This window comes from Mesoplodon mirus (genome assembly GCF_964341445.2).
Source record: "Mesoplodon mirus genome assembly, chromosome: 8".
NCBI classification, from domain to species: domain Eukaryota; kingdom Metazoa; phylum Chordata; class Mammalia; order Artiodactyla; family Ziphiidae; genus Mesoplodon; species Mesoplodon mirus.
Genome location: NC_138984.1, coordinates 66,735,287 through 66,756,338, shown reverse-complemented (window position 1 = coordinate 66,756,338; position 21,052 = coordinate 66,735,287). Strand labels below are relative to the sequence as shown.

Here is a 21,052-nt window from a genome sequence, read left to right as displayed (position 1 = left end):
CAAGATTGCTGGCTGACTGTGACCAGCATGGACTGGAGCCAAGTTAAGGGCCCTTTCATAATCTACAGTCTGACCAAGTCTGGTGGGCTTACTTCCAGGGACACCTGTACTGCAACTGAAAGGTGCTGGAGCAGGTTCACAGACCACTTTAGGGTCCACAGCTAGGACTTAGGTCTGTATGCCTGTTACATGATACATTGGTGGTCTTGACTCTTCCCAGGTCCCCAGGCATATAGTGGTGGTGACATGACCAAGGCCAAATGGAGCTGTAGGCGAATCCTCAGGGTACAGAGCTGTCTCCAGGTCTGTAGTGGGACCACTGTTGGTGAGTCAGTCACCTGAGTGTGAGATTGCCTTCTTGAAATGGCTCCCCTTCTTGAAATTTAGTCCCCTTGGACTAAATCTGGGTTTAACAATCTCGTACCTGGATCCCATAGCTCTCACAAAGGTACTTTTGTTTGTGGATGGAAATCCTGGAAACTATGTTGGCTGAAATCTCTGTGCTTTCATAAAAGCCTATGGAGAACTTAAAGAGCTACTAAAAGGCAACATGAACCCCATATTTAGGGGCTGGGGGAGCTTAAGTCACACTGTTTCTTGGATAAGGGAATTAAGCCATGCACAAGACAGATTATAACCAACATAAACCTATATTTGACTCAAATTTCTATACATTTTACATGGAAGTTAACTTTTTTTCAACTCAATTTATCAGGGAAATTTCCAGATTTGCCAAATTTTTAAAGTCATTGCCTTTGGCAACACTGCTTCAAGGACTCTTTAACTGGTATTTCATAAGGTGAGGTACATGTATCTTGTTGATTAAAATCACTGAATTTGGGCTTCCCTGGTGGCACAGTGGTTGACAGTCCGCCTGCCGATGCAGGGGACACGGGTTCGTGCCCCAGTCCGGGAAGATCCCACATGCCGCGGAGCGGCTGGGCCCGTGAGCCATGGCCGCTGAGCCTGCGCGTCCGGAGCCTGTGCTCCGCAACGGGAGAGGCCACAACAGTGAGAGGCCCGCGTACCACAAAAAAAAAAAAAAAAAAAAAAAAAAAAAAAATCACTGAATTTCTTCTTTACATTTCTAGACCACTGCCAAAAACAACAATTACTAAATAATAATTAATTTAATTAGCAACATATAAGACTTGCAGTAATTGGTAGAACAAGTTGAGACCCTATACAATGTGAGTTGGAGAGCACAGATTATAGTGGATTGTACTCTCTTCTCTATTTAAGAAATCAAAACTATAAACAGATGATCAATAGGACAATAGCATGTGTAAAGGAGTAAAGGCTCCTAGGTGGGAGCCAGCATAGAGAGTTAGTTCAAGGAACTGAACAATGCGAGAGCAACTGAAACACAGGAGCATGGGAGGGAGTGGAGTTGGATGAGGTGCAGAGGTGAGCTGGGGTCAGAGCATGAATAGTCTTGAGAGAAAGTCATGATAATTGTGGCTTCCTCCTAATGGCAGTGTGACGCCAAAAAAGAAATTTAAGTCAAGCAGTGGCATGATGAGAACTTCATTTTTAAAAGGTCACTCTGGCTGCTGTGTAGAGAATGGATTAGAGTGAAGTGAGAAGACTCAGAGAAAGGATTCTAGAGGTCTAAGAGAAAGATAGATGGTGACTCTCACTAGAGGAGTGGTATGAAAATGGAGAGAAGAAAATGGGCTCCTGAGAAATAAAAGGGGACATTACCTTCCTTCCAGACCACATCCCAGACACACACACACCATGGTCCATCTAAATACAGCCACTGGCTGGTATGTGATACCCATGAAAGTCTGGGATCATTGTTAATGATTATTAGCTCTAAGCAGGATTTGCCAGTGCAGGTTCACACCCTGTATTTCATGCAGTGCTCAGCTGATTTTGAAAGAGGCAAAACAGCTTGTGATAAGCCACAATGTGTGCACTTTGCCTCCTAAAGCTGGCACGTGGTAGGCAGTGGGAGGAATGTTGACTGCCAACAGGATACAGGTGCAAGGGGAAAGGCTCACCCACTCCCTGTGGGTCATTGGTTTAAAAGCTTAAACACGTGCCAAATCTGCGGCCTTAACCAGCCTAGCTGAGCAGCCCTTCTCCCACCTCATGGAAGCACTGTTACAATCAATATATAAACAGATTCAATCAGTCAAAACTTGTTTATAAACAATCCCATGAAATGCATTAATGTCCTTAGAAGGAACCCATTAAACTTTTTTTGTAACATCTTTATTGGAGTATAATTGCTTTACAATGGTGTGTTAGTTTCTGCTTTATAACAAAGTGAATCAGCTATACATATACATATATCCCCATATCTCCTCCCTCTTGCATCTCCCTCCCACCCTCCCTATCCCACCCCTCTAGGTGGTCACAAAGCACCTAGCTGATCTCCCTGTGCTATGAGGCTGCTTCCCACTAGCTATCTATTTTACATTTGGTAGTGTATATATGTCCATGCCACTCTCTCACTTCTTCCCAGCTAACCCTTCCCACTCCCTGTGTCCTTGAGTCCATTCTCTACATCTGTGTCTTTATTCCTGTCCTGCCCCTAAGTTCTTCAGAACCTGTTTTTTTTTTTTAGATTCCATATATATGTGTTAGCATATGGCATTTGTTTTTCTCTTTCTGACTTACTTCACTCTGTATGACAGACTCTAGGTCCATCCACCTCACTACAAATAACTCAATTTCATTTCTTTTTATGGCTGAGTAATATTCCATTGTATATATGTGCCACATCTTCTTTATCCATTCATCTGATGATGGACACTTAGGTTGTTTCCATGTCCTGGCTATTGTAAATAGTGCTGCAATGAACATTATGGTACATGACTCTTTTTGAATTATGGTTTTCTCAGGGTATCTGCCCAGTAGTGGGATTGCTGGGTCATATGGTAGTTCTATTTTTAGTTTTTTAAGGAACCTCCATTCTGTCCTCCATAGTGGCTGCATCAATTTACACTCCCACCAACAGTGCAAGAGGGTTCCCTTTTCTCCACACCCTCTTCAGCATTTATTGTTTCTAGATATTTTGATGATGGCCATTCTGACTGGTGTGAGGTGATACCTCATTGTAGTTTTGATTTGCATTTCTCTAATGATTAGTGATGTTGAGCATCCTTTCATGTGTTTGTTGGCAATCTGTATATCTTCTTTGGAAAAATGTCTATTTAGGTCTTCTGCCCATTTTTGGATTGGGTTGTTTGTTTTTTTGATATTGAGCTTCATGAGCTGCTTGTAAATTTTGGAGATGAATCCTTTGTCAGTTGCTTCATTTGCAAATATTTTCTCCCATTCTGAGGGTTGTCTTTTCATCTTGTTTATGTTTTCCTTTCCTCTAAGACCAGGAACAAGACAAGGTTGTCCACTCTCACCACTATTATTCAACATAGTTTTGGAAGTTTTAGCCACAGCAATCAGAGAAGAAAAAGAAATAAAAGGAATACAAATCGGAAAAGAAGAAGTAAAGCTGTCACTGTTTGCAGATGACATAATACTATACATAGAGAATCATAAGGATGCTAGCAGAAAACTACTAGGGCTAATCAATGAATTTGGTAAAGCTGCAGAATACAAAATTAATGCACAGAAATCTCTTGCATTCCTATACACTAATGATGAAAAATCTGAAAGAGAAATTAAGGAAACACTTCCATTTACCATTGCAGCAAAAAGAATAAAATACCTAGTAATAAACCTATCTAAGGAGACAAAAGACTTATATGCAGGAAACTATAAGGCACTGATGAAAGAAATTAAAACTGATACAAACAGATGGAGAGATATACCATGTGCTTGGATTGCATTAACCTTTTTAAATGCAGTACCAATAGCTCAACATAAAGTCCGGTGCAATTATCCTCTGAAAAAGTGATAATAAGGAGGAATGGCAAGGATTATCTCACATTAGAGGGACATCAGAGTCTTTTTTGTAACAAATATTCTGTGCATTATGCTTAATACTTAATATCATTTACTTAATGGCCTAAATTGGGTTGGGAAACTACAACCTGCAAGCTAAGTCCAGTCCACCACCTGTTTTTTGAGTAAAGTTTGATTGGAACACAGCCACACCCATTTATTTATGGGGTTTTTTTTCTGGCTGTTTTCAAGCTATAACATCAGAGATAAGTAGATGCAACAGACTGTATGGCCAACAAAGCCGAAAAACAGTTACCATCTGGCCCTTTAGAGAGAAGTATGCTGACCCTGGTCTATCTCTAAACAGCACTTGTTTAAGAGAGTAGTAGCCTTCTTTTAGACAACTTTTATACCAAGTTCTTGATGTTCACACATATGGTTACCACTCATATGGGAAACTTTTCATCCAAATTCCATTTGGCACTAGTAAGAGAAGGAAATGGAATCACTGATTCTTCCTGAAGTCCAAAAATGTTGTTCTTACAGTAAGTATTTCTGTGTGTTTGAATAGCACAGGCTTTCATTTTAAAAGATAGCTTATGAAATAAGCCCGTTTTGAAATAGTAAGTTGAGGAGAAAATTGCTTTTTAAAAGCTCAAAAAAGGCTTCTTTAAACCAACACTTGATAAAACAAAGCTCTCAAATTTTCAGGCTTCATTCAACTGTCCCTGGTTCCCCTAAATTCACAGCCCTCTAATAGAAAATATGTTAAATAGTACGAAACCCATAGTGAACTGTGCTGTTTTAAATGACTTTGTAACATCTGTTTAACATGAAAAATTCAGTTGCAACTATTTTATTTTTTGCCGTAGGCAAACTGTAATTCCATTCCTACTCAACTGTCCTGTGTAAAAACAACCATATAGATTCCTTACTCAGAAACTGACACCCAATGGCTTGATTTATATTCTAGCTCATTAACCCAGTGAACATCCTGAGCTGAGTTAAATTAAATGTCTTCAGTGCTGGTGCACAGTAAGTTGGTGTGATGTTGATTTGTTTTCTGACATTATCTACCTGAGTAGTTTGAGGTGAGAGTTTGGAACCAGTAGAATTGAAGGCTGGAAGGACCCTTTGTGACAATAGCCACACAGCTAGTATTTAGCAGACTCCATGAGAGAATCCAGAAGTCCTATTTTTGATTAAAACACTGGCAAACATCTAAAAGCTTCACAAGACCAAGATGGGGCCAACAGGCACAAGTCTCACTGATGGTGGGAGTGTGAACTGGCACATCACTTTGAACAACAATTTGGCATTATCATGTAAACTAAATATGTGCATATCCTAACATCCAGCAAGTTTACTTCTGGGTATATTATCTAAAGAAACTCTTGTACTTGAACACTGAGTCATAATCCAAAATGTTCAATGCAACACTATTTGTAACCAAAAAAAAAAAAAAAAAAAGGGAACTATCTCAGATGTTCATCAATAGGAACAAATGGATAAATAAATTGTGATACATTAATGCAATGGCATACTATGTAGCAGAAGAACTGAATGAATTAAGACTACAGTCTGGAAGAATCTCAAAAACAAAATGTTGAATGAAAAAAGCAAATCTCAGAGGAATATACATAGTGTGAGGGTTAATTTAACTTAGCTAGATCACAGTACCCAGTGTTTGGTCAAACACCAGTCTAGACATTGCCATGAATTAATACTTAGATGGGATTAATATTTAAGTTGGTAGACTTTGAGTAAAGCCCATAATGTGGGTGGGCCTCATTCAGTCAGTTGGAGGCCTTATAAGAAAAGCCTAAGGTTCCCCAGTGAAGAAGGAATTCTGCCTCCAAACTGACTTTGGACTTGAGCTGCAACACAAACTCTTCCCTGGGTGTCCAACCTGATACCCTGTCCTGCAGATTTCAGACTTGGCAGATTCAACAATCACATAAGCCAATTCCTTAAAATAACTTGAATGTATATTAGTAGTAGAATGTAGTAGTAGTTGATGGTGCATATACATATTATATAATATTCTGAAGGTATTAATAAGAATGAGTAAAATTATACTATATCTACTTGTTGGACTAGATGGCCATGATACATTTTTAGTGATAAGATCAAATTTCAGAGTAATCTGTTGAGGTAGATCCCATGTTTTTTTGGGGTTTTTTTTTGCGGTACATGGGCCTCTCACTGTTGTGGCCTCTCCCGTCGCAGAGCACAGGCTCTGGACGCGCAGGCCCAGCGGCCATGGCTCACGGGCCCAGCCGCTCCGTGGCACGTCGGATCCTCCCGGACTGGGTCACGAACCTGCGTCCCCTGCATCGGCAGGCGGACTCCCAACCACCGTGCCACCAGGGAAGCCCCCCATGTTTGTTTTTAAACACACACACACACACACACACACAGAAAATACACCTCTTTGCGTATGATTGAATAAACACAGAAATATCTAGAAATAAAGATGCAAGCAGTTAACATTAGTTAGCTCAATGTGGAACAAAGAGAGTTGAGAATATTAACTTTTCATTTATGTATTTTTATTGTTTAACCTTAAAAATAATCAAGTATTATTCTCATAAAATAAAACAAATTCAGTTAACAAAATGAACTCAAAGACCACATTGGGCATCTAAGATCCTCTAACTGAATAGTTGATCACTAATTATATACACAATCTTTGATTATAATCTTTCTTTTTATTTATTTATTTATTTATTTATTTATTATTTTTTTTTCTTTTTGCGGTATGCGGGCCTCTCACTGTTGTGGCCTCTCCCGTTGCGGAGCACAGGCTCCGGACGCGCAGGCCCAGCGGCCATGGCTCACGGGCCCAGCCGCTCCGCGGCATATGGGATCCTCCCAGACCGGGGCACGAACCCGCATCCCCTGCATCGGCAGGCGGACTCTCAACCACTGCGCCACCAGGGAGGCCCTTTCTTTTTAATAATTAATCCTAAATCTAAAGATCTACTTTCAAGTGGGTCTACCAATCTTTGCTTCCTATCTGAGCCTGAAGGTAAATCTTTTGCTTTAAATTTCTCCAAAGCCTCTTTTTCTCCTATATCTCTATTTCTCAACTTGCACAAGAAGGAGCCAACAGGAAAAAGAAAAATGTGTTTATATTTTTGCCTGTCATTCTCTGACTACCTATTTTTATCTTTGTTTCTCTTGATAGTTCCCCAGGAAAATGTGTAGATGATTTTAAAATCTAAAACAAAATATAATAAGGTTTCAATGCCAGAATGTTATTTAAAATTTTTTGCTTGCTTTTATATATTTTTAATGGAGTAAAATAAACTTTCATCTCTTTTACTGATGCCTAATAGTTTGAGCTGGGTGTCACTTTACTTTGATAAAGTAACTATAATTACCCTCAAAGGAATTATATCCCTTCCAATATACAAGATTAGTATAAATCTTATTAAAAACAAGATTACATGATTACACACACAAGAATAATACTACTGGCTAATCCTCTCTATGACAACTGCTTTGAATTACTTTCAAAGAGTAGACATAAATAGTAAACCCATTCTTGTTGATTCATTAACACTTTCTTGCTAATTTTCCCTCTGAATTTGAAATTAGCATTAGGCAAAATAAGATCCACATCTAGCCATTTCTGATAAGCACATACTTTGATGTTTCTTTGGTTTTGAATTCTATGACTTAGACAAATAACTCAGGTATGAGAATGTTTCCTCTAATTTTATACACAGGTTGTATTCGAAGAATACCCCATTGTCAAGATATCTGTGACTGTTGGCAAATGTTCCTCTTTTTTAGTCACCTTCCCTACACCAGATGCAGATCTCATTCGTGACTCTATCTCTGTGTGCTACTCCCAGAACTAGTTGTGGTTACTTACTTAGAGCTACAGCGATTTCATGTATAATCCATGTGCCCCCTTGAGATCTGGAAATTAGCCACAGTAAGCATGTTAAAGAGGCCAAACTACACATTGCTATAGTCTAAGTCCAGAACAGAAGCTCTTCTCATAGGACTCCCACAACATATGCAACTCACCAAGCCATTTTGGGCCCATAACACTAACAAGTGAATTCGAGGTCAATCTCACATTCCCCTCTGCAATTACTTTTTCAAACTCCTTTACACTTCTCAAACTGCAAACCTGCTCATCTTTCTACTTCCTCCCCCAAAGTCACCTCATTTCCAATTTACTGAGAATAGAAGCCACGAGACAGGAACTCCCTGTGCTCTCCATCCACAAACCTACATGTGCACATTTCTCCTTCTCCCTCTGATTAATAAAAGGCCAATTTTCTTTCAGCTAAACTCTAAATCCTCTCTCCTCAGAAATTTTGCACTATTAATTGTCCCTTCAAAACATTTTCCTTCCATTTTTCTCTATGAATCAGTCTCACGAAAAAGTAATATTTCTCAAGTATCTCCCACCTCAAAAAAAATGAAAAACAAAACCACACATTTAATCATGTCCCCATTTTCCAACAGCAAGACATTTGTCATAATCAACAGAAAAGTACTGAAAACATAAATGCATAATTCAGGAACTCATCACAAAATGAACACCCATGAACTCACTACCTGGCTGAAGAACTAAACACTGCCAGCTCCCACGAGACCCTCTCCCAATTCATGCCCTTTCCCAACCGTTACTCCCTTCCCTCTGCCCAAAGGTGACTACTATCATGGCTTAGAATACTGTAGTTTAGAGTTTTTATAAGTTGATCATATGAATACCCTTATTATTATTATTTCTCAACACTGTATTTTAAAAATGCATTCATATTGGTACAGTGATTCATTTATTTTTATTGCTTATATTTTTTCAGGGTATGAATAAGTTCAGTGATTCTTAACAAAACAAATAGTCATGTATCCACCACCACACACAAGATATAGAACATTTCCAACACCCCAAAAAGCTTTCTCCTGTCCCTTTACAGCCAATTCCCTTCCCCACCCACAGACCTGGGCAACCATTAATCTGTTGTCATTATAATTTTGCCTTTTCTAGAATTTTACATAAATAAAATCATAGAGTATGTAGTCTTTTGTGTCTGCCTTATTTCACCTAGCATAATGCTTTTGAAATTCATCCATGTTGTAATGTGTGTTGGTAGTTTGCTCCTTTTTATCGCCAAGTTGCATTTCATTGTAGGAACATATTTGTAATCTGTTTATCCCTTGAGCAGTTCTTGGACATTATTCGCTGTAATTTTAATTTGCATTTTCCTTATTACTGACAGGGTTGTTTACTAGCCATTTATCTATCTTCTAAGTGCTTGTCCAACATTCCTGCCCATTATTCTATAGGTAGACTTTCTTATTCATTTGAAGGGATATAAGATCTTTGTTATTATTTTGATTGCCTTGCTTTTTCATTTCTTAATGGTATCTTTTGATGAATGGAAATGATCATTTTTATTGTAGTCAAAAGTATTGATTATTTCCCTTTTGGTTGATATATTTTGTATCCTGTTAAAAAAAAATCTTTCCATATCCCAAGAACATTAAAATGTGTTAATTTATTATCCTATACAAGCTGCATTCGTTTGTGTTTCATATTTAGATCTACAGTGAACCTGAAATTAATTTTTGTGTACAGTGTGAGATAGGGGTTAACTTTCTTTTTCCTTTCTATTTGTGTATTTGTTTGGAAAAAATATGTAGTTAAACTAATACCACTTTTTGAAAAGTCTATCTTTTCCCATCAACCTATGTGTCCTTGGTATGGTAAGGATTATTAATTTTTAACCATAAATGGATGCTAAATTTTATCAAATACTATTTTTGGGTATCTATTGAAATGAATATATTATTTTTCTCCTCTATTTTGTTAATTTGGTGGATAACACTGATTGACTCTTGAATATTAAATCACCCTTGCATTACTGGAATAAGTCTAAATTGGTTGTGATATATTATGCGTTTTGTATGTTGCAGGATTTGGTTCATGAGTCTGACTACCTTATTATTGTTCTTTTCTTTACCGTCCTTGTTAGGTTTTGGAAACAGGGTTATGTTACTTCACAGTGTAAGTTGGGAAGTCATTCCTTTTCTATGAAAAAGTTTGTGTAAGATTGATATTATTTGTTTCTTAAATATTTGGTAGAACTCACAAGTGACACCATCTAAGCCTAGAATTTCCTTTGGGGGAATAATTTTAATTATAAAATCAATAGATTTAATGGTTAACAACACAATTCAATTGGTTATTTCTTCCCGATTGAATTTTGGTTAAGTTTTTTTTTCCTAGAAATTCCTACATTTCATCTGCTGTTTGCTCATAATATTCTCTCATGGTGGCTTTAATGTTTGGAGGATTTGTAGTGATGTACCCCCTTTTTTATATCTGCTATTGTTCATTTTTGCCTTCTCTCATTTGTCTTCATCAATCTCATGAGGAATTTACAATTTTATAAGCTTTTAAAAGAAATTTGTCAGTTCTCTCAACTGTAGGCTTGTTTTCTATTTTGTTAATTTCTTCTTTTATCTATTTTCCTCTTCATTTTGCTTTCATTGGATTAAATTTGCTGTTCTATTTCTATAGTCTTGCTCCAAACATTTGAGAGTGCTACATATTTAAAACTTGCATGTCACAAATAGCTGTTGATTGAAATATACTACCTAGAAAAAGTATATTTTTTAAATAATAATATTTTAGAATATTTGTAAATCCATGGTTTTTATATGACTGAAATTTAGTAAAATAAAAAGATGCCTAAATTTAATTATCATTGCACATGTCTGGGCATTCTGTTTTGGAATGAGAGTGTTTGAATAGATAAAAAATAAAATCATGCCTAAATCATAATTATCATATATTTTCCAGAAAAATTATTTTTTACTTCTTTTCAGCACAATCATTAATTATATTGATAAAATTAAGAATTTTATGTAATTTTCTAATGACAAATTTAAACTTTTTATTGAAATATTATAGTTCTTAGATAGTTTTAAATTAATTTCAATTTGGAGAAATTTTACTCTACTGAGTCTAAGGCAACTGGATTGTCAATTGTCAAATTTAACCAAGAATTTTATATATATATATACATATATATATATAATCTTCAAGTACTGCAATGGAGTTATATTTGATAGATTATTACTGCAAAAAATATTACAAAATATTGAATGTCCTAATGTAAATTATTATCACACAATTTACAGACAGCAAGTTCAAGCTTCCTCAGTTTTTTGTCCTAAGGCCTTCACCAATTTGGATGATGCTCACCCACATTGGGGAAGGTCACCTGTTTTACTCAATCCACCAATTCAAATGCTAATCTCTTTCAGAAACACCCTCATAGACACACCCAGAAATAATGTTTAACTAGATATCTGGGCATCCCACAGCCCAGTCAAGTTGATACACAAAATTAACTACCATACCCTTATTGCACACATTCTTGTGGAACTGTCGCTCAAACACCCTGCCTTCACCATTCAAGAAATGGAAGCATTCTCTAAGCCAATTAGGCTTCCTACTTCGAATCTTTCAATCTTGGTCAGTAGGATGCAAATTGTATACAGGGAGCAGTGGAGAGTGGGGCTGATTCACCCAAGTAACGATATTTGGAAATGACTTTACAGTGATCAGTTCATGTTATTTACATGAATATTTACAGTGATTTACTTCATGTTTTCCTAATAATGGTTTGTGGTGCTTGAAATAAAAAACAAACCACCAAACAGTAACACCAGTACTTAGTTACAAATTAAGGATACTATGCAATTTATAATTTTCCTTTAAACTGTCAGACTACATCAAAGAAGAAGAATCAGTTTAATGATGATGTAAGTTTAAAACTCCTCTACCACATCTTAATCTCCTTTTCTAGCAAGAATGAAAAGGTGAGGCCTCAAGCTTAGGATTTAGGGCAAACAATAATATATACTGCTAGAATTTAATGAAATTGTTATTATATTTTCTTCTATACTTCTGTCTATATTAGGTGTTAATGGTTTTCCATTTATGATATGTCACATAAAATTGCTTTAAAGAAGCATAATTCAAATAAAAATATCAAATAAAAGATTGAGCAGTTTGAAAGGTGATATGGAAACAATCAAGAACATGTTTTGAGAATGACTGAAGTTTGGGAAACAGCCCAGTTGAAGGAATCTGGGCAATGGCCAGCTCAGTGGTTAGTCTAACCCACTCTTGATCATACTCCCATGACCAACTCTCCCTTCTTCCCAAATTTCCCTTAAAAAAAATCTCAACTTCTTTTATTAATGCTTGTTGCCTTACTTTCATAAGTTTCTTTCCTGATTATCTTCTTTGGAGTTCTCAGATTGACCTTGTCTAAGTTCTACATACATCAAAGGCTGACTCTGTATACAACAGAGCAGATTCTGCTATGGAATGGTTAAAACAGCAGACCCTCCAAAAGTCATCCAAAAAAGCAAACGCTTCTAAGGCAGTTTATTTTTAATGTATAAATTAGTCAGAGAAAAAATGACTGTAAGTGTTTTTTGTGTGCACAAGGCCACCCTGCCATGCCAGATGAATCCCATCATCCAGAAATAGCTTAGTTGCATCCCAGTCACTGTGAAACCCTCAGGCTCACTTTAAGACAGGCACTAGGCTTTGAATGCATAGAAACTTTTGAAATGCAAGTGACTGCAAGATCTATCTTTCCTAGTTACAAAAAGCTCTTCTGAAAATGGCTGTTCTTTATACCCCTTGCATACAATTTCTCCACATTCCTTCCACTCCCTCCCCACTATTTTGTTATGTTTTTGTTGGATCTTAACCTCCTTATAGTTCTTCTGTTTTTCATTTGTGGTGATGAAATCAATAATTAGACTAGGATGTGAATCCAACTAAAGTTGTCTTCTTTTTAAAATTGAGAAGAAAACCAACACTTTGTTTTCATTTCTATTCTTCAGCAGTCTTTAATTGCATTTCTCAGGGAAATTTTATCAGAGTATTCAATACCGATAACGTTGCCAATCTTATTTTCAAAGTTGGGGTTTTTCATATGGGCTGTGCTTGGCACTGCACTCTGCCTGATTTGGATTTTATTTGATCACTTTGGCTTCAACTGACATTGGGAGGCAAAGAAAACCAGCAATCAGCCTGCCATGAATTTGCCATGGGACCACATGCTGCTGCAGAAACAAATATATAAATGTGCTGAGGAAACACAAATTCACAGCAGGCAGATTACAGCATGGTCCCCATGCACTATAGGCTTCAGGAAAAGTGAAGCCTGAAGCCCGAGCATAGAATGAGGAAGGTGTCAGAGAGGCGTATGTACCTTCTTCCTGAGATAATCCTTTTAAAAGAGCAGGAGCCACTGCACTTCTGTCACTAAAGGAAGGAAGGCAGTGTGACAAGGTAAACACAGTACTGGGCTAGAAGTTATGAAGACTAGGTGTGAGACCAAGCTCTGCCATTGAATACTTTCGTGGTTTGGAGTAAGGCAGGCAACATCCCTGAGCTTTAGTTTCCTTTTCTGCAAGTGGGAATAAGAACGATGGCCATAAATAACCCTTAGCACATTGTGAAGGCCAAATATAAACATGCTTATGAAAACTGCCTTATGAAATATAAAACTTTACAAGACTATATAAAATGGTCTAATTAATCATTATCTTAAAGTTATTAATAATAATAACAGTATTGTTCCGGAGTTGGGCAAGCAGCAATTAGTATTCAAGCAGTATACGTATAAAGATAAATTTAAATGCTATCTAAATCTCACAGGAAATTTTTATGCTTTCATTTTCAAATAGGGTCTCTTCATGATGGATCATTCATTATTAGAGTTTCTCAGTGGAAAGAAAAAGATTATCCATGGGAGAGACTGCAATGGAATAAACTGATTTTAACATGCAAAATGGCTGTTTTTATGTATGTTTATAAAAACTCTTTAGTTCCTTCTCTAGATGTTCACTGAATATTCCTCTTCCCAGAAGTCCATTTACTTTCTGCATTTTAATAACGCTGCTGTTTTCTGAACAGTTGTATAATACTGAGAGTGTTAAGTACAAAATCAATAGAAGTTATTTATGAAATCCAGACATGGCTACTAATAAAATAGGAGAATAAACAAGCAAGCTTAAAACAATAGGATATATACTATTTGCCAAAGGTCCTTGAACATTTAGTTCATAGGGCAGGTAGAAACAGAACCAGACAATAAAAGAAAAACAAAACAAAATCATGTGTATAGAATAAACTTGGTTAGAGTGTTAGGAAACAGTCATGAGATGAACTACAACAACACACTACCAATTTTTTAAGTTACTTAAAAATTAAGTTAATGTTTAACTACTACAACATGGCATGTGTGTGTGTGAAATGGTTCTATTCCATCATTAGTGAGGCATGAATTTTTGTTTTGTTTTTTATGTCAGTCGTAGTAATATTATGGTCTGGCTAATTGTAAAACACTAGGCAAATAAAAGAACAGATCTCTAAAACCACATGATTGTTCACAAGCAGTATTTGCTTCAACTGACCTTGTCTGATAATTTATACCACGTTTCTTTAGTTACCAATTCCATCCTGTTACAGTCAAACTTTCCGTATCTCAGTGTTTTTAAAATACCCCTTGTAAACAGAATTTAGCTTAAAAAAACAAAAATCTAGTCAGGTAATTTTTGTCTTATAATTGGAGCATTTAATCCTATATTTAATATAATTACTGATAAATTTGTGCAGTTTTTTTTTAAGTTTACACTTTGAAATAATTATAGATTCATAGGAAGTTGCAAAGATAGTACAGAAAGGATTCTTGTACACTTCATTTACTTTACATCTTATATAATTATAGTATAATATCCAAACCAGGAATTTGACATTGGTACAATGTGTGTACATAGAATGCAGTTTTATCACCTGTATAAGTTTGTGTAACCACAGTCGCAAACAAAACAGAACTATTCCATCACCACAAAGGTTTCCCTTTTGCTACTCCTTTATAGTCACAGCCACCCCCTAGGCTCACCAGCCCTAAACCATGGTAAACACTAATCTACTTTCCATCTTTACAAATTTTTCATTTTGAGAACGTTATATAAGTGGAATCATACAGTGTGTAACCCTTCTGAGATCTTTTTTCAACAAGCATAATGCCCTTGATTCATGCAAATTATTACATGTATCAAATAGTTTCTTCTTTCTTTAATTAATTTATTAAAAAGAATTAAAAAAAACTTTTGGCTGCATTGGGTCTTCGTTGCTGCATGCAGGCTTTCTCTAGTTGCAGCAAGCAGGGGCTACACTTCATTGCGGTGCTCAGGCTTCTCATTGCGGTGGCTTCTCTTGTTGCGGATCACAGGCTCTAGGCACGTGGGCTTCAGTAATTCTGGCACGTGGGCTCAGTAGTTGTGGCTCGCAGGCTCTAGAGCGCAGGCTCAATAGTTGTGGCCCATGGGCTTAGTTGCTCCGCTGCCTGTGGGATCTTCCCAGACCAGGGATCAAACCGGTGTCCCCTGCATTGGCAGGCAGATTCTTAACCACTGTGCCACCAGGGAAGTCCCTCTTCTTTTTTATTGCTTAGTAGGACTCCATGGTATGGATGTATCAAGTTTGTTTAACTATTCACCTATTGAGGGATATTTTGGTTTTATCCAGTTTTTGACTGTTACAAACAAAACTGCTATGAACAATCGTGTAGATTTTTGTGTGAAAATACACTTTCATTTCTCTGGGAGGAATGCCCAGCAATGCAATTGACAACATGTATGGTAAACGTGTGTTTAATTGTTTAAAAAACTGCCAAACAGATTTTCAAAGTGGCTGTACCATATTACTTTCCAATGTATGAGATCTTTTCTCTACATACTTGCCAGCATTTGATACTGTCACTATTTTTTTATTTTTGCAATTCTAATACGTATGTAGTGATGTCTCATCTTGGTCTTTATTTTCATTACCCTAATGTCCAGTCATGTTGAACACCTTTTCATGTGCTTATTTCCCATTCATGTATCCTCTTTGGTGAAAGGCCTCTTCATATCTTTTGCCCATTTTCTAATTGGATTGTTTTACTGTTGAGTTTTCAGAGTTCTTCTATATTCTAGATATGAGTTCTTTGTAAGACATATGGTTTGCAAATATTTCGTCCCAGTCAGTAGCTTGTCTTTTCATCCTCTTCATATGATATTTTGTACAGCAAAAGTTTTTAATTGTGATGCAGCTTATCAGTATTTTTCTTTCTTTCTTTTTTTTTTCGGTATGCAGGCCTCTCACCGCTGCGGCCTCTCCTGCCGTGGAGCACAGGCTCTGGATGCGCAGGCTCAGCAGCCATGGCTCAGTGGTCATGGCTCCGTGGCATGTGGGATCGTCCCGGACCAGGGCACGAATCCGCGTCCCCTGCATCAGCAGGTGGACCCCCAACCACTGCGACACCAGGGAAGCCCAGTATTTTTCTTTTATGGGTCTTGCTTTTGGTGTCATGTCTAAGAACTCTTTCCCCAAACTTTAGGTCCTAAATATTATATCCTATGATTTCTTCTATCAGCTTTATGATTTTATGTTTACATTTAAATCTGTAATCCATTTTTGGTTAATTTTTGCATGAGGTTTAGGTTCTTTTTTATTGGGGAGGCAGTGGATGTATATTCAATTGATTTAGCACCATTTGTTAAAAAAATTAGCCTTTGGGGCTTCCCTGGTGGTGCAGTGGTTGAGAGTCCGCCTGCCAATGCAGGGGATACGGGTTCGTGCCCCAGTCCGGGAAGATCCCACATGCCGCGGAGCGGCTGGGCCCGTGAGCCATGGCCGCTGAGCCTGCGCATCCAGAGCCTGTGCTCCACAACCGGAGAGGCCACAACAGTGAGAGGCCCGCGTACCGCAAAAAAAAAAAAAAAAAAAAAAAAAAATTAGCCTTTGCCTATTGAATTGCTTTTGCACCTTTGTTGAACATCAATTGGCTATGTTTATGTGGGTTCTGGGTTCTCTATTCTGTTTCATTGATCTAAATGTCTACCCTCTGCCAATACCACACAGCCTTGATTATTCTAGCTATATAGTAAAAGTCTTGAAATCAGGTAGACTAATTTCTCTCACTTTATTCTTTTTCAGAACTGTTTTAGCTATTCAGCTTTACCTATCCATGTAAAGTTTAAATCTACTGTATTACTTGCTTCTTTCTATTTATCCCACCTGTTCTGTGTCTTTGTTTTGTTTTATGAAGTTATTTATTTGCTTCTTTCTTTTCTTCTTGTTGGATTATTTTCTATTACTTTACCACCTCTCTCCATTAGCTTGGAATTTATATGCTTTTTTATTATTTTTTCAGCGCTTACCCTAGAGACTTATAAAATAAATTAATTGGTACTTTACCCTCTTCCTAGACAATGGAAGAATCTTAAAACACTTTATTTCATTCTTCCAATTTAGATAACATTGTTATAATTTATTTTAATTCTCTTTATATATATTAAATGACATAAAAATTTATGATTATTTTAAACAGATAATACTAATTTATTGAATGATATACTTACCATTTTTGTTTCTCTTGGGAACATCTCTGAGCTTCCACATGGAGTCATTTTTCTTCCACCTAAAGAAGAATATTCACTTTTATTACTTCCATTGTGGGTCTGTTGGTGAAAAAGTATCTTACTTTTGTTTAACTGAAAATGTTTTTACTTCACTTTCATTTTCTTTTTTTTTTTTTGCAGTACGCGGGCCTCTCACTGTTGTGGCCTCCCGTTGTGGAGCACAGGCTCCGGATGCGCAGGCTCAGAGGCCATGGCTCATGGGCCCAGCCACTCCGCGGCATGTGGGATCTTCCCGGACCAGGGTACAAACCTGTGTCCTCTGAATCAGCAGGCGGACTCTCAACCACTGTGCCACCAGGGAAGTCCCACTTTCATTTTGTAAGCATATTTTCCACAAGGGATTGATTTATTGGTTGATAGTTATTTTTTTTTCAATCAGGTATCAAGATTTTGAAGATTCTGTTGTCAGCTCTCAGCATTATTGTTGATCTTTACATTTACTTTGCCTTCTTACCACTGACAACAAGAATCCTGCCTTCACTTGACTTAAATTTTGTTTGCCTTCTTTATTCAACAATTCAACAATTTTACCACCATGTATCTAGATATTCCTTCTTTTTATTTATGCTGCCCAGGATTTTCAGGGCTTTGTGATGTGTCTTTCATCAGTGTTCAAAAGTTCTCAGCTATTCTCTTTTAAAATACTGCTCTTGCCCTGTTTTCTCTCTCCTCTTCTTTTGAGATTTCAATTACATATTTTTCACTTTCTTATTGTGTCTTCTCTTATGCTCTTTTCTGCATATTCCATTCCTTTAGTCACTCCATGACTCATTCTGTATAATTTATTCTGACCTATATTCCATCTCATCAATTCTTCCTTTAGTTGCATCTAATCTGCAACTAAACCCAACCATTGAGCTCTTAATTTGGGTTACTGTACTTTGAAACTTAGAACTTCAATATGATTACTTTTTAAAGTTTCTATTTTTTCCTGTCAGAATTCTCAGTCTTGTCTCTTTTTTCCTTGAACAATAAAAATGATAGTTATTTTAATGGTCTATGATAACACCAATATCTGGAACACTGAAGATCTATTTCTATTGTCTTGTATTTCCATTCATTCCTATTCCTGTTTGTTATCTTGTCTCTGCATGTGCATGGGTATTTTTTAACTATGTGCCAGATATTTTATTTGTAATATTGTTTGTATAAATAAATTGAGGACTAGGATGGTGTTATCTTCTATCAGAAAATATTTGTATTCATTTCTGTCAGTTGCCTGTTGGCATCATAATTCTGGGATCACCTCAGTTCAATTATAGGGGTTAAAAGGGATCCTAAAATGAGCTGCAGTTCCTTTGAGAACATGTTTGCTTTTAATTTACCCTTTCTCCTAGGATGCAACACTTTGGGGCTCCAAACATAGGTAAAGTAAGATCCATCAGGGTTTACCCCTCGACAGAACTTGGATTCTTTGTACTTTTAGCCCTTTAAACCTGTCAAATGTGCTGTTCAGCCTCTTACCTGTCCATCTGAACCATCAAAAATGGCCATAAACACTGGTTTCTATTCTCCATACATTCTTGTTCTCACCTATTTTTAACTGCTTTACCCAGTAGGCTCATTGTCTACTTCACTTCTAGAACTTCTAAGGTGCTGACCCCTCCCTCTGCACCAATTATCATTCACACTCTCCTCTCTATGCTGCGGATGGATGCTAAGGGGTGGGGGGTGTCTCAACTTCTCTTGCCTCATATTCCTATGAGGAACTTCCTACTCCTTTTCCCTTGGCCTCTCTCTCCTCATTCCTTTCCCACACTTCCCTCTGGGAGGATGAGTGAGTCAGTGTGATGTGAGTTTGGGAGAAGCCTCTTGTGGGCTGTGCTCCCTTACCAAGCTGGTTGCCTATACAGAGAGGGCATTGTATTTTGCTCTCAACCATGTGGGCTGTCCCCATCCCTGCAAAAGGAATTCCAGCAGATTTGAGTGCTAGATTAAATCCATAAGGGAGAATAAAGAAAATATTAAATGTCCATTTGGCCACATAGTAAATTGTATTCTCTGATGCAAATTTTATACATACAAAACTACTATTTTGGTTTCTTTATGTTTGGCTTCTGTCTTCTTTTTCAATAAGTTCCAAGCTCAGGAGGAAAAAAAAAAAGGAGTGTTATTTATTGATTCCCTAAAAAGCCTCCAAATGGCTATTCACCAAAAATCTCTCTTATAACTCATCGTACGGTGGAAGATCTTCATCCTAATCTTCAGCAGTGTGTGTCATCACCCCAGGGTCATGCCTGCAGTTTGAAGCAATAGTACTGATACATCCAGCCATATGCTTTTTTTTCCCCATTGCCATATTCTGTTCACAGTATGAGATTAATGACATGTTTAGAGTCACAGCAAACTGAAAATAACAAATGTGAAGGTATTTCCCCAAAGACACAACACATAGCATCATAAAATGGAACAAAAGAAACTGGCAACCTGTGTGTTCTGCCCATAGCTATAATATCAAAGGTTACCTTCTCTGAACAAAGTAACCAAATTATTAACTATAGTTTACTTTTTTACACTATGTGGGGTTTTTTAAATAAAATATTACACAGCCACCAATGAGACCTGATGTCATCTAAGCCAAGGGAACTGTTTCCCCAACCCAGCTAGAACAAAAGAGCCTGAACAATATGAACAGTAGTGCAGACTTGGTCCGTAAACCCACAAACTGTGTTTATATAGACAAAACCATAGATAAAATTCCTTTTATATTAAAACTTTTTCATGAGCTTTAATTTTCCTTTTTTTTTTTTTCTTTTTAGAGAACTTCTGCTTATTTGCAACTATTTCTGGGCCACAGCCGTATTCCAACAGAGCGCTTTGGCAACAGCCTCTGTTGTGGTCAGCAACTCCATCTGCAGCTGGGATTTCTTAAAAGAAGTGAGTAGCATTTGCCTTATAATGCTCCAGCAACAAAACAAGGAAAACTTCCATGGGAATCAGGTGGTCATGGAGCTTCCCCCATCTCTCTCCTTCCCTTACTTCATGCGATCAGGGGGGTCAAAGCCACTGGTGCACATTTCAGCAAGTATGTCACTCACAGCACAGCTAATACACAGATACAATCCTAACCACTAGGCTCTGAAACAGATCGTGGGAAACTTCATTGACTAAAGTGATTGCAGGATTAATAAACTGAGTGTTTCAAGTTGGAAGTCTTGTTACAGGTTAAGACTGTATCCCCCTGAAGTAGAGACATGCCTCAGGATGGGCATCTACTTGTATGTGTATTTGGTGGGGAGTGGTTCAGCTATAGAATTTGCCCAAAGACCACAAAGCCATGGAATAAATAAACAAACATCTATCTTTGCCTTAACTATAGCCACCAAAACAAAGCAAGACCAAACAACAACCAAAAAAGAAAACATAGTTTTTCGGCAAAGCAGTAATTTCTGAATTAGGAGTCAGAAGTAAGTAAGAAGACAGAAGTCATGAGACTTACAAGGTAAAAGTCACAACTAGCATCTTAAAATGTGGGAGTCTTGTCTGACTAATCCAAGTTGAACAAAGTCACAATAAGAAATCAACCTAAATATCAAAAAAAAATGCTGAGTTACAAAAACCAAGATTGTGAAAATGTAGATGATGGACTAAAATTTAACCTAATATCTCAAGATGTTGCCATCTTCTAATAAACTTCAAACACCAAAACAACCAAGGAAACTTCATT

The 21,052-nt window shown here is 37.2% G+C and overlaps 1 long non-coding RNA gene across 1 annotated transcript in view; it reads right to left on the bottom strand.

Annotated features, from left to right (window-relative positions):
* Nucleotides 1–21,052, bottom strand: part of LOC309809650 — a 222,977-nt gene that overhangs the window by 39,652 nt on the left and 162,273 nt on the right. The window contains exon 2 of the long non-coding RNA XR_014294886.1: nucleotides 17,326–17,384. This is a non-coding gene — a long non-coding RNA (uncharacterized lncRNA). The remainder of the gene's footprint in view (nucleotides 1–17,325; nucleotides 17,385–21,052) is intronic.